Here is a 10,616-nt window from a genome sequence, read left to right on the forward strand (position 1 = left end):
CTTATGGATAGCCCAATCTGCAAGCACTGCCCTACGGATGCCGGGCGATAGCTGATTGACTATCACAGTGTACACGTATTGCCGGGATTGGTTTCTCCCACATTGGAATATCTTCCAAGAAATTTCGGAGCCATTCGGCTTCCTCTGCAGCTTTATCTAAAGCTATAAATTCAGACTCCATGGTTGATCGGGCCAGTAGAGTTTGTTTGGAAGACTTCCAAGAGACTGCTGCACCAGCAAGGGTAAAGACATGTCCACTTGTGGATTTCGAGTTTTTGGTGTCAGATATCCAGTTTGCATCACTGTATCCTTCCAAAACTGCGGGTTCTCTCCCATAGTGCAATCCATAACTTTTAGTGTATCGAATGTAATTTAATATTCTAGTTATGGCTTTCCAGTGTTTGTGTCCTGGATTACTAGTATAGCGACTAAGTACATTTACCGCGTGTGCTAGATCAGGTCTAGTACAATTGGTTAAGTACATAAGGCTACCAATTATCCTTGCATACTCGACTTGTGACACTGCTTTACCTGAGTTTTTGGTCAAATGAAGTTGAGAGTCAACAGGAGTTTTTGCAGTTCCATTTGAATAGGTTTTAAACCGTTCAAGTATCTTTTCAGCATAATGTGCTTGAGACAAGGTAATCCCATCAGAAGTTCTTGTGATTTGTACCCCAAGAATGACATCTGCTAGACCCATGTCTTTCATGTCAAACTGTGCACTAAGCATATTCTTAGTTTGTTGGATTATGTCATTATTGCTGCCAATAATTAACATGTCATCTACATATAAACATAGTAGGATATATCCATTAGGGGTCGTTTTTATGTAAATGCATTTATCACATTCGTTTATGCTGAAGCCATCTGACATCATCGCATTGTCAAACTTTTCATGCCATTGTTTTGGTGCTTGTTTAAGTCCATACAATGACTTCACAAGTCTACAGACTTTGTGTTCTTGTCCCGGGACTACAAATCCTTCGGGTTGTTTCATATAGATTTCCTCGTCTAATTCACCGTTTAGAAATGCTGTTTTGACGTCCATCTGGTGGATTTCCAAATTTCTTAAGGCTGCAATTCCAATCAGCATTCTGATGGAAGTTATTCTCGTTACTGGAGAATAAGTGTCAAAGAAATCCAGACATTCTTTTTGTCGGAATCCTTGCACTACAAGTCTAGCCTTATTTATCAACTGAGCCATCGGTCTTCAATTTTTTTTTAAAGATCCATTTGCACCCTAGAGCTTTAAACCCTTCAGGTAACTCAGTGATTTCATAAGTATGATTTTGTCTAATGGAATCCATCTCACTATTGACTGCTTCCTCCCAAAGAGGTGCATCGGGAGTGGACATAGCTTCAGTAAATGTTCTTGGTTCGTTCTCAGTGAGAAAGACCATCAAGAATTCAGGACCAAAGGATTTTTCCTTACGAGCTCTTTTGCTGCGTCTAGGTTCAATCTCTTCGTTTTCTGAAGCAGGAACCCCAGATGTGGTTGCCTCATCTTCCCGAGGACGTTTTAGATTTTGTCTATCCTTGCACGGGAAAATGTGTTCAAAAAATGAAACATTTCTAGATTCCATTATTTTATTCACCTGAATATCTGGTACATATGATTTGTGAACCAGAAACCGATAAGCACTACTGTTGCGTGCATATCCAATGAAAATACAATCAACAGTTTTCGGTCCTATGGTGACCTTTTTAGGAGGTGGCACAGCGACCTTTGCTAAGCACCCCCACACTTTCAGGTATTTGTACGAAGGTACTCTACCTGTCCATAGTTCATATGGCGTTTTGCCAGTTACTTTGTGCGGTATTTTGTTGAGGATATAGTTTGTAGTGAGAATTGCTTCCCCTCATAGATTCTGGGGTAGCCCAGATTCCTGCAACATTGCATTCATCATCTCTTTAAGAGTTCGATTTTTGCGTTCCGCAATTCCGTTAGATTCTGGTGAGTAGGGAGCGGTGGTCTGATGTATAATGCCTTTTTCTAGACAGAAAACATTGAATGGACCATCATATTCGCCTCCTCTATCACTCCTAACAATTTTAATAGTTTTACCGAGTTGATTTTCAACTTCGATTTTATATTCTTTGAATTTCTCCAAGACTTCATCTTTACTTCTTAGTAAATAGATGTAACAGTATCTTGTACAATCATCAATGAAAGTTACAAAATACTTTTTACCTCTTCTAGATTGTACTAACTTTAAGTCGCACAAATCAGTGTGTATGAGGCCTAGAGGTTCGGTAATTCGATCGACATGAGGAGATGGAGTTTTTGTGAGTTTTGCTTGTACGCATGTCTCACATTTATTTTTGCTTATTTTTCATTTGGGGATTAAGTTAGAATTTATTAATCTTTGTATAGATTTATAATTCACATGTCCTAATCTTACATGCCATAAATCAAAAGACTCAACCAAATAAGAAAATTCATTCTTATTAATTGAACTGGTAGAAGGTACATCATTTTTTAGGACAGTCATTACACACATTTTGATTAAGTCCTCCTTAACATAACCCTTCCCAATAAAAACCCCATGTTTCCTTAAAATCAGCTGGTTAGATCCAATGCGGACGTTGAATCCGTGCTTGTTGATCATGGTTCCAGAGATCAGGTTTTTCCTCATTTTTGGCACATGCTTCACATTGGTGAGGGTGACTTCTTTTCCCGAAGTCATCTTTAAGACCACATTGCCTATGCCTTCAATCTTGGAGTATGACTCATTTCCCATCAACAAGTGTGCATTGTTCTTGCATTTCTTGTAGGTTGAGAACTGGTCTTTGTCCATGCAGATGTGAGTGGTTGCACCAGTGTCATACCACCACGTTTTGGGGTTTGGCTCAACCATGTTGACTTCTGTGACCATTGCACACAGATCAGCTTGAGTCAAGTTGGCTTGGCCTTTGTTGTCCCTCAGCCTGCTTCGACATTCATTGGAGGTGTGTCCCTTCTTGTTGCAATAGGTGCACTTCCCAACAAATTTGGTTTTGGGAGTTTCCTTTTTGAAGGAAGTGGATGATGATGGAGCAAACTTGTTTTGCCTTCCTTTGGGAGGAAATTTCCCGTTGCCTTTGACTTTCCCTTTTCCCTTATTCTTGAACTCGACTACATTTGCATTGTAGGAGTGAAATGGTTCAGGGTTGACAGGCGTGGCAGCTTTTACCTCGCGTTTCAAAGACTCGTTTTGCAGCCTGGAAATCAGATTTGACAAGGTCATAGACTTCTACTTATGATCCAGATAGTTTCTGAAGTCTACCCAGCTAGGAGGTAGCTTGTCGACGAAGCAATTCACTATGAAGGTTTCACAGATCTTCATACCTTCATCAGCGATTTCTTGACAAATCATTTGAAGTTCATGGACTTGTTCCATGATGGGCCTTGAGTCCACCATCATGTACCTCGTAAACTTGGAGGTTGCATACCTTTCAGAGGATACATTGAAATTCTTGTACTTCTTATCCAAAGCTTCCCAGAGATCCTTGGATGACTTGATTTCGCAATAGACATTGAACAATTGGTCAACCAAGCGGCTCTGGATGTAGCCTTTGCAAAGGAAGTCCCCATGGACCCATGCTTCAACGCTTGCAACAGCACGCACATCAGTATTCCCAGCGGGCAAAGCAGGTTTGTCCTCGGTGAGATACCTATCCAAATGCAGAGTGCACAGGAAAAAGTGCATCTTTTGCTGCCACTGTTTGAAGTTGGTACCATCAAGCTTATCCGGTGAGATACCTGCAGCGATAGCGCTGGGTAAAGTCGGAATGTTTGTGGGCAGGGATCCGAGTGCTGCATCTCCAACCGCTAAGGGTGTTGATTCAGCGACATCCTCTTGTCTTCCATCAACGGATTTCTCCACATTTTTCGACATCTGTTCCAAAAAGAGACAGAAAAATGTCAGATTCGTTGAATAGAATCGATAGAATATCGATTAAAATAAGAGTCGCTAATTTATGCGTTCTGCGGAAATGCTATAGAGCGGTCGTAGAATCGCGTTTGAGTTTTGAACTCGAAAAAACGTTCACGGATTTAACCGAGACGATTTACAGACGCGGAAAGGAAGTTATAAAAACTGTCCTTGTGTGGTCCAATAGCGTTTCGCGTAACTTGCCAAAGGCCTTCGTGGAAACGGTTTCTTGTTTGTAAAAACAAATCGTTTTTTCCTTAAAATGTTTTCTGAAAATCATTTGTAAAGCAATATATCATCCGATTCAAGCGATAAGCAGGATCGGATTATTTTGAATTAAGACTGTAGGAAGTAAATTTAGAGGAGACAAATATTGCAATATAAGAAAACGATTTGAGACACAGAAAAACATTTTGTAAAATCGGATTAAGGAAAAACGAGAAGTGGAGGCGAGATGATCTCTTTCCTTAATTCAAAATATCTCCCGTAGTGTGGCGGTTGGATGAGATAATGAATCCCAGGATAGAACCACTAGTATTCATATAATCGCAGCACCCGATTATAGAATGTGACGAACTGATATTCTACGATATACTCTCGGACACTTACTCTTGAAAGAAGAAAAGAGACGCGAGATTTTTGAAGGAAAAGTGTGAACGATTTTTCTCTGTAGAGAGCTCTTTTTTAAAAATTGGAAGAGGAAAAGTCGATATATATAGCGAAGGAGAGAGGAGCGTCGCACTTAATCAGCGTGTTAATGACGTGATTAATTTTGCGCTAATGATGCGATTTGGGCGTTAATCTTGGCGTGATTTTCGGGATAGACATTTGACTGCAGTTTAATGTCGTGATTCTGTTAAGAATTTGAACCGAAAACTTTAGCAATTTGGGCCAGAAATGTTGACCAAAACGTGGCCCAAAAAGAACATCTTTTGTGGCCGAACATGACCCAAGACCCAAGACCCAAGACCCAAGACCCAAGACCCGAGCCCGAGCCTGAGCCCGAGCCTGAGCCCGAGCCCGAGCCCGGCTCGGCTCGGCCGAGGGGTCCTTGGTTCTCCTTCACACACTTTAAACTATGTCATGTGTGTGTCTATATTTATATGACTCTAAATTTTTCCAATCCTTGGATGTGGGACAAAATGAAGTTCCTCACATTTTAAGTTGCCTTGAAGGGCTTTATTTTTATTCACACTTGACCAAATTTTAAAGCCTTTGGGCTTTGTAATAATTTGAGTCCAACAATAATAAAGCCACACGTCTGGCATTCAACCTGATAACATGCATAATATGCCATAATATTGTTGAGTAAGCATCGACATTAAACCAAAGCCAACATTGTTAACAAATCGGTTAAGTTAATTAGATAAAGTTTTGAAATATTTTCTTATTAAATTAGGAGTTATCTAGTTCTAATAGAAAAAAGAAAAATGTTTTTGCTGAATTGTGCAAGATATTATATACATGTAAATCATTGATGAAGTTGCATCAATGAGAGATACATACTTTGGTATTTAGTTTTAAGAGATTTTCTAAACATAATAAGAGAGTTATTCTTATAAACAGAGTTTGTTCTTGATTTAAGTACTTGAATTGGTATCAGAGCTTAGGAGAAGCTTGAGATCTGCGATATCCGATTATGGGAGATATCATCCCAAACCCTAACCCTAAGGCGAAGGAGAGCGTTCCTTCTGCGATCCAGTGCCCTATGCTAACCGCGACGAATTACACAGTGTGGGCTATGCAGATGAGAGTTCTATTGCGGATCCATAAAGTGTGGGAAACAATCGAACCTGGTTCGACCGATCCCAACAAGAATGATATCTCAACAAGGCTTCTCTTTCAATCAAACTCGGAAGTTCTTATTCTGCAAGTCGGCGAACAAAAAACTCCCAAAGAGATATGGGATGCGATCAAATCACGAAACCTATGAGCTGATCGTGTCAAGGAAGCATGACTTCAAACCCTAATGTCCGAGTTCGAGAGAATCAAGATGAACGAGTCGGACAACATAGATGACTTCACGGGGAAGTTATCTGAGTTAGCCTCAAAATCGGCTTCTCTAGGGCAAACCATCGAAGAACCAAAACTTGTGACGAAGTTTCTCAACAGTTTGCCAAGGAGTAAGTTCATTCACATCATTGTCTGTCTCGAGCAGATATTGGATCTAAAGACGACGAGCCACGAAGATATAATAGAAAGGCCTAAGGCGTATGAGGAGAGGATTCTCAACGAGGAGAATCAAGGAGATACACAAGGGAAGCTGCTATATGTAAACTCGGAGTAAAGTGGTTCCAGTTTCGGAAGGAGAGGACGTGGTAGAGGAGGCAGAGGAAACAGATGACGAGGCAGAGGAGGGTCTAACTCACAAGATCGATCAACAAATCAGAACCAACCAAAGGAGAAGAAGGATCAGTCCAAGGTGATTTGTTATCAATGTGATAAATCTGGACACTTTGCATCTGTCTGTCCTGAACGACCACAAGAGACACAAGAGGCAAATAAAGTGGAGACAGAAGAAGCTGATGAAGCACTTTATATGCATGAGATGGTGTTTTTGAATGAAGAGAATCTAATACCAAAGAACTATGAAAACAAAGGAGGTGAAGAAGGACTTTGGTATCTAGATAATGGAGCAAGTAATCACGTGACAGGAAACAAAGCATTCTTCTCTGAGCTCAACGAAAACATAAGGGGCAAAGTGAAGTTTGGAGATGGCTCTTGTGTGGGAACAGCTGGAAAAGGATCGATTCTGTTTCAAATCAAAACAGATGAGCAGAAACTCGTATCAGATATCTACTATATACCCGAACTGAAGAGCAACATTCTGAGTCTAGGGCAAGCCACTGAAGCTGGATGTGACGTCAGAATGAGGCATGATTACTTGACTCTCCATGATCTAAGTGGAAGACTCTTGGTGAAGGTCATACAGTCGCCCAATAGACTTTATAAAGTCAACCTGAAGATTGAAAAACCGATATGTCTAAACACGAGTATAGAGGATGAGACTTGGAGATGGCATGCAAGGTTGGGACATATAAAACTTTAAGACAATGAAAGCTATGTCACAACAGGAGATGATTTATGATCTACCAGAGATTCGAGAAGAAAATGGATTGTGTGAGTCGTGTTTAGTCGGAAAACAGACTCGACAAGGCTTTCCAAAGGCAACAATGTTCCGAGCTTCAAGACTACTGGAACTTCTTCACGCAGACTTGTGTAGGCCGATCACACCACCAACCATTGCTGGTAACAAATACATATTTGTTATCATAGATGACTTTACGAGATACATGTGGTCTATCTTGTTAAAGGAGAAAAGTGAGGCGTTTGAAAGATACAAGGCGTTCAAGGAGCTAGTTGAAAAGGAGCTTGGAAAAGCAGTATTGACTCTTAGAACTGACAGAGGAGGAGAGTTTACCTCAAGGGAATTCTATGAGTTTTGCGAATCAAAGGGGATCAAGAGGCATCTAACAGCTCCCTACACACCACAACAAAACGGTGTGGTAAAGAGAAGAAACCGAACCCTAATGGAGATGACTAGGAGCAGTCTTAAGGCTGTTAAGGTACCTAATTACTTGTGGGGAGAAGCAGTTTGACACGCCACATACACAATCAGTAGAGTACCTACAAGATTGCTCTTAAGAACATGACTCTTATGAATGCTTGCGAGAGAAGAAACCAAGTCTAGGGCATCTACGAGTTTTTGGATGTCTCGCATACTCAAAGGTGGAAGCTGTAAATCTCAAGAAGTTGGATGATAGGTCGCAGATACTCGTAAACCTTGGGATTGAGCCAGGATCCAAGGCGTACAGACTATATAATCCAAAGACAAGGAGAATTGTAGTGAGCCGTGATATGGTTTTTGATGAAAAGGTAAGCTGGAACTGGAACAAACCAAGGGATGGATCAGGAAGGGATCCAGGGATGTTTCAGACAAGGTAGGGTGAAGTTATTGATGCAGGAGAAGGACCTGCAGTAATCGGTTATGATCATGAAGGCGAAGGAAACGAAGGGTGTCAAGCGACACCATCAGCGGTGTCGAGCGACACTAATGATACCAAAGGGTGTCGAGCGACACCATCAGCAGTGTCAAGCGACACTAACGAACCTGAAGCTGATCATAATGCAGAAGAAGATCTACCTAATGAAGCTGATACAGAGTAGCCGTTTCAAAGATCAACTCGTCCGATACGCAAGCCAGGGTATCTCGACGACTTTGTCTTGCAAGCAGCAATTGAGTGTGAGAGACTGCTACTCTCAATAGATGATGAGCCAAGGAACTTTAAGGATGCGAAAGGATCATTAAAGTGGAGGCAAGCATGTAGAGAGGAGATAGAGTCTATCAACAAAAACAAGACATAGTTTTTAATTGACAAACCAAGGGAGGCAAAGATCATTGGTCTCAAGTGGGTTTTCAAGATCAAGAAGAATGCAGATGGTACTATCAACAAGTACAAGGCGAGACTTGTGGCTAAAGGATATGTACAAGAATCAGGCATCGATTTTGATGAGGTATTTGCACCTGTTGCACAATTAGAAACCATAAGACTGTTGATAGCATTGGCAGCATCATATGGATGGGAGATTCATCACTTAGATGTGAAGACAGCATTCTTACATGGAGAATTAAAAGAAAACGTCTATGTTGAACAGTCTGAAGGATTTGAGATAAAAGGGCAAGAACAGAAGGTATACAAGCTTTCAAAAGCTTTATACGGTCTAAGGCAAGCTCCTCGAGCATAGAACACAAAGTTAGATCAAATCCTGAAAGGAATGAAGTTCATAAGATGCTCCAAGGAAAGCTCAGTGTATCGCAGAGAAGAGGGAGGATCATTACTGATTTTTGCTATATATGTGGATGATTTGTTTATCACATGCAATACTCTCAAGGTCATAAGTGAGTTTAAGACAGGAATGGCAACCAAGTTCGACATGTCAGACCTTGGAAAACTGACTTATTACCTTGGTATCGAAGTTCATCAATGGAAGGATGGAATCAAAATCAAGCAAGAAGGCTATGCATGAAGGATCCTAGCAGAGGCGGGCTTAGAGACCTGTAATCCTACTCTAATTCCCATGGAATTCGGATTAAAGGTTTCAAAGGCTCAAGAAGAAGAAGAGATCGATCCTACGTGTTTTAGAAGGAATGTAGGGTGCTTAAGGTACTTGTTGCATACACGGCCAGACTTAGCGTTTTCTGTTGGAGTTGCTAGCAGATATATGCAGAGTCCTCGCAAGTCACATGGTAACATAATGAAGCACATTTTACGGTATCTTAAAGGGACAGTCATGTTTGGCTTGAAGGTTTGTCATGGAGAAACAAAGAAGATCGTTGGTTTTAGTGACAGCAGTCACAATGTGGATCCGGATGATGGAAAAAGCACCACCGGACATATATTCTACTTTGGGTCCTCACCAATCACTTGGTGTTTGCAGAAACAGGACACAGTGGCTCTGTCTTTATGCGAAGCTGAGTTCATGGCAGCAATAGAGACGATTAAACAAGCTATTTGACTTCAAGATCTTTTGAGCGAGATCACATGGTGGAATACCGAGCATATTGTCATCAAGGTCGAGAACAAGTCAGAAATGGCACTCACCAAGATCCGTATCTCATGGTAAGAGCAAACATATTCATAAATGTTACCATTTTTATACGAGAGTGCATTGAGAAGGAGTTAGTTGATGTTGAGCATGTGCCGGGTGTTGAGCAGAAGGCTGACATTCTTACTAAAGCCCTGGCAAAGATCAAGTTCAACGAAATGAGAAGATTAATAGGATTCTAAGACATGTCCAAGATCAAGTTGAAGCTTAAGAGGAAGATTGTTGAGTAAGCATCAAAATTAAACCAAGGCCCACATTGCTTAACAAGTCGGTTAAGTTAATTAAATAGGGTTTTGGAATATCTTTTTATTAGATTAGGAGTTATCTAGTTTTAATAGAAAAAGGAAAAGTGCATTTGCTAAGTTGTACAAGACACTATATCTATGTAAGTCATTGATGAAGTTGCATCAATGAGAGATACATACTTTAGTGTTTAATTTTGAAATTTTTTCTAAAACATAATAAAAGAGTTATTCTTATAAACAGAATTTGTTTTTGATTTAAATATTTGAAATATTACACAAGATAAGCCTTGTTTGGCGCTTTAAACGTACTGCTCATATTATATGCCTTCACAGAATCACAGGCAAACCATTCTCAAGGCAATTGATCAACAAATCCAGTTAAATAAGTTATTATTCCCTCCATCTTAAAAATATAAGATGTTTTAACAAAAACTTTTATTTCATTTATAAAAACATTTTACAAGTTTCTATGCAAATTTTTAGTGTTATTTTATATTTTTAACTCTCTGAATTCGTCAGTTTTTTTATTGGCTTATGTAAAAAAATAAAAAAACTATATTAGTCATTTGACCGACAAAAATAATCGTAAAAAAAAACTTAAATGTTTGATAAATTAATTAAACTTAAATAAAGTGTTAAATTTTTGCAATTTTTTCTTCTTGAAAACTTCGGATTCTCCTAATTAAGCGATGCTAATTGTATTACTTGTCTAAAATATTTATCTTGTGCGCGTGTCGTATTCTTAAAAAAAAAAATGAAGACGAGAAGAAATGATCTATTCCCTTTTTTCTTTCAATCAAAAGCCACCGCTTAAGTCTTAACGAAACAAGGACAAACTACTTATAAACCC

Source organism: Eutrema salsugineum, unplaced genomic scaffold, assembly GCF_000478725.1.
Source record: "Eutrema salsugineum unplaced genomic scaffold, Eutsalg1_0 scaffold_8, whole genome shotgun sequence".
NCBI lineage: Eukaryota > Viridiplantae > Streptophyta > Magnoliopsida > Brassicales > Brassicaceae > Eutrema > Eutrema salsugineum.